Here is a 4,824-nt window from a genome sequence, read left to right as displayed (position 1 = left end):
TACAATTAAGTCTCCAACGGATAGCGATATTCTGCTGATCTCCATATGTTTATAATTATGTTTTACCGATAAAGGTTTTTTTGCATAGTGAACTACTTGGCAAAATAGTTAATTATTAATTTATTAATTAATTTACAATTCCCTGCCCTATATCTATCAATCAATCTATCTATCTATCTATCTATCTATCTATCTAGCTATCTATCTATGTGTGTGTGTGCGTGTGTGTGTGCGTGTGTGTGTGCGTGTGTGTATGCGTGTGTGTGTGCGTGTGTGTGTGCGTGCATGTGCGTGTGTATGTGTGTGTGTGTGTGTGTATATGTATAGTGCCAGGTAACTTCTGAGTTCTGTTACTAGTGTTACCGGTGATATGAAATTCAGTACAACTATTAGCACAGTTGGTCATCGGCGACTAAACCGTCACCCTCACTAGGGTTGCTAGAAACCCGCAAGACTAAAAACAAAATATGGCATCGTCAAAAAGATGGATGCACTTACTATAAATTCAACTATTATCTAGAAATAGTACGAGCCATCAGGAATTCAGTGTCTGTGTACGTTGTGCTATCGAAATAGTGGGAGTAAGGCATCTAATAGATTTTGCTAAGGAATGTTTCTAGGGGCAAGTCACTTTTATATCAATTGAAACATGCAGATAATGGCACTTACTGCATATTTGAAGACTCTCGCGTGTAAGCTCATGTTTCTTCCACATCCATAAGCCTACGGTTCATATTAGCACTGACTATCTTGCCCTGGTTTGTCTCAGGATAATTGTGAGTATGGTGGAGGTTTTCAGTGCGGTGATGTAAAGCCTTATTGGCCCTAAAATTTCAGGTTATGCAGTTGCCGGTGAGGTGGTTCCAGATGCGCGGTCGAGTACAAAGTTATCGCAACGAGCAAAGAAGCTGCATGAGGGGAACCAGGTGAAGACGACTGCTGGTACACTTACTTCATGCACGAGTATTGCTGGTGTTTTGCATAAGAAATGGTCACTGATGGTCTTCGTCTGTCACGAGTGGACCGCTGCGTTATATATATTATAACACCAAATCAGCGAAACGATGGATATATCAGACAATAGATGCCTAAATCGATAGAAATATAATAAATTAATATTTGTAGAAGCACAAGCTGCACGTATAAACGTCCAATTATCGTTAATATAACATTAGTATTTAAATAATGTGAATATACCGAGATTGTTATCACGTATAGCACCATCCATCTATGAATCATGCAATCATAATTTGAAAAGAATATTTTCGAAACTAACACCATATTCAATATGTAGAGAATTGAAAGACGAAAAGGAAGTGTTCCGTTTGTTGAAATTTCACTTTTCTCTATTTGATTTCCCTATATGATTAAATAATTGTACATGACTGATTTTAATACGATACCATGAATGATATGATGAAAGAAATTGTGTAATTAATTAATGTAACACCTACTCAATTCAGTAGGTTAGGCATTGCCAGCATAGGAGAAGCACCAAATTCAAAGAAACCATTCTAATTAGTCTAATGAAAGCAAGACAAGTTCGTAGTCTGAAATAAACGCAGTTGCATTTTATGATACAAATAAAAATTGCATCGTTCCATTCATAATTTAATCTGGAAACCAAATATATGCTTTTAAAATACCTGCAGATAGGGAATATAGTTGTGTACAAAGGATAAACACAATTGCTGTAGTTGCAAAAGAACGTAACTGATAGCTTGAACATATGGTGAATTCAAACTTACCTGCTCAGCAGAAAGACATTTTAGCCTCGAATATGATGGATATTCTATTTAAATACATTGTAGAGAAACTTTTTGAAAATACGTTTGGGCAAAGGAAACAAGCTCATTATAATATCTAAGTCATTGTTAGGTGGATTACTATTATGTCGTAGATGTGACATTTTAGATGTACCTACGATTCGATCTTGCATGTTCTTATCCCACAAAAATTTCATATGAATTTGTATGAGTATGTGTATGTAAGTATATATTCATATGTACGTGAATGCATATGATTGTATACATATATGTATGTATGAGTGTATATGTATATTTAAGTTTATATGTTTCCCTCACTCTCTACATATAGTTAAATGTGTGTATGTGTATATATGTGTTTGTACATTCCTTGTATATACACGCGTGCGCATCATAAAAGTTTATGCATGTACAATTATGCACATAATTACAAATATTCTTGTGTCTAACTTCATGATTGCACATTTATAATCTCCTTCAATGAATGTATATATATATATATATATATATATATGTGTATATATTGTTATATATACACATATATTCCATCTCAATCACAGATTTTTTAAAATTAATTATTTTTAACTAAACAGTTTGAAACTTCGAATATTTGTAGAATTTCTCACCTAGAAAACGGTTTACTCTGAACGTTTTTAAGAAAATTTCTTACTTTAGAAGTTATTTCGTGTGAAAGTTGTCGTATTTGGGCAATTTCAACCAACGATGTGTATTCGGTTGAAGAAAGCTACTGTTGTTTGCGATAGAATTTGAAGAGGAACAACTTCCGAGTCGTCTGTACTGAATGTCACCACTCTGTTCTATTCGTACGGCGAGCGAAGACGATGCCACCTTTATCCTTTCTTCCTTTCTAGTCAGTACCGTGCATTCATTACACTTTCCCTCCCTTCTACACTATGATCTTGCAGCCAGCGAGCGATTTTGTCATTGCCACTACAATTACCGTATTTTCCGGTGTATAAGCCGCCATTTGTTTTGTTTTACCTTAATGTCTTGATAATGTTATTTTTTTATCGAATAAAGACTTTTGTACGACGAAATGTATTTGTAGTTGATTATAGTAAGATAAAATCATAACAATAACAATACATCTCATAGTTGTAACACAAGGCATTTTGAAACTACATATACGACAACAACAAAAAAGCTAGCCACGAACTCGTTGCTCTATGGTGTTGATTCTTCAAACAGAGTGGTGAAATTTAGTAGAGACGACTGCCAGTACAAAATATTAGGTATTCAAAATATTAAATCCTTTGACTATTGGTTTCCTTTCAAGTTTGGCCATCACTTTTAGTTTTGGGATTGGTCGACAAGATCGACCCTTCTACTCAACTGGTATTTGTTATCTATTCCTACTCTAGGCTCAAAGCCCGAAATTTTGTGGGAGGGAGCCAGTCGATTAGATCGACCCCTGTACAAAACTGGTACTTATGTTATCGACAACGAAAAGATGACAGGCAAAGTTGGCCTCGGTGGAATATGAACTAAGAGACTTAGGACAGACGAAATGTCGCTCAGCATTTTGCCCAGCGTGCTAACAATTCTACATCCTAACCGCTCCTGAAATTCTGAATATTGAAACAACTACTGAAATTCAGAAGAAAATATGATGTCGCAATGGTTATTGTATTTCATTTCGTTTACAATTCCTCTGTAATCGTAAACCAGTGACATACGCACAGACAATTTTACAAGAGACAATGCGTTAATGAGTTTCGTGTGTAAGAATTTATATTAAGAGCAGCTGCAGACTAAACACTGCAGCAATATTAATAATAAATTTCCATTGAAAGTTGAATATTCTACTTATTTAACTTGAGGTTATCTTTCATGCAGCTTTCTATTATTTATGCTTAATTGAAATTATTTGAGATAAATTCGTCTATTCATGTTTGACCCTATGTCAAATTTATTTCTTATTTACCTTCAGGTGTGTTTATGTGGGAATTCATTTCAAAAATTTATTTGCGTTACACCTAAAGAAATATCAAGTACATCATGTACCAGGACAAGTTGTGAGTCAGCGCAATGGTAATGAAATTTGTATAAAATATTATTTCTGCAGTTAGAGATGTAATTTCAAATCAATCATATGCGAGCTTCTCCTTTTCTCCTAAGAGTTTATCAAAAGTATTATTTAGCTAAATTAATATCTAAATTTAGTAGTGAGACATTATCAAATACCACACGGTATTTCTACTAAATACATTGTATCTCTATTAATGTGTGTACATCTATTTTTTATCCATTCCTACGTGCATTTGAAGTTGAATCAATGTAAATCGTAAGATACTAGTTGATTGTGCCAATGAAAAATCAATATAAATTAGATAATAGAAGTTACAAAATGCAACTTAGGATGTAGAGAACATAATATTTGTGTGTTTGTCTGTGAGTGCGTTGTGTGAATTTATCTTTCTACATTTGTTGTCGTAGGATTTTGTATGGTCAAACTTTATCAAAAAATGATTGCATGTAAAAATGAAAACCATATTTGGTTACTAATAAGTATACAAATATATAGCAACTGTAATGATCGCCTTAACTTGGAACGTATAGACGGAAAAAAATCCAATAAGCATGTAAACAATATGTCAGCCTGCCGCCTTATATGTTTTATATTTATGTTTTATATAAATAATATTCATAATGGTAGTGAAGAGTAAAATATTACTATAGAATTGCTAAAGAATATTAACACAAATGAATGATTAGAAAAACATAAATGCCTTAGAGTTGAATATCTGCGTTTTCAGAATTGGTCTTCGATGCTTGCATTTCCAAGGAAATTATGTGATTTGTTTTTACAAAAATATAAATCACTACAAACATACAGGCATATACGACACCTCATGTGTATGTATATATGGAGGTATGTACGTGCGTATGTGTGGACGTATATATCTATAAATATAAATATTATGTATGTATATATGCATGCATGTCTGTTTGTCTATGTATCGCTCTATCTATCTATCTGTCTGTCTCTCTATATGTATGTGTATATACATATGTATATATGTGCGTGTGTGTGTCT

The sequence above is a fragment of the Octopus bimaculoides genome, chromosome 6, assembly GCF_001194135.2.
Source record: "Octopus bimaculoides isolate UCB-OBI-ISO-001 chromosome 6, ASM119413v2, whole genome shotgun sequence".
Taxonomy (NCBI): domain Eukaryota; kingdom Metazoa; phylum Mollusca; class Cephalopoda; order Octopoda; family Octopodidae; genus Octopus; species Octopus bimaculoides.
This window is presented reverse-complemented; position numbering follows the sequence as displayed.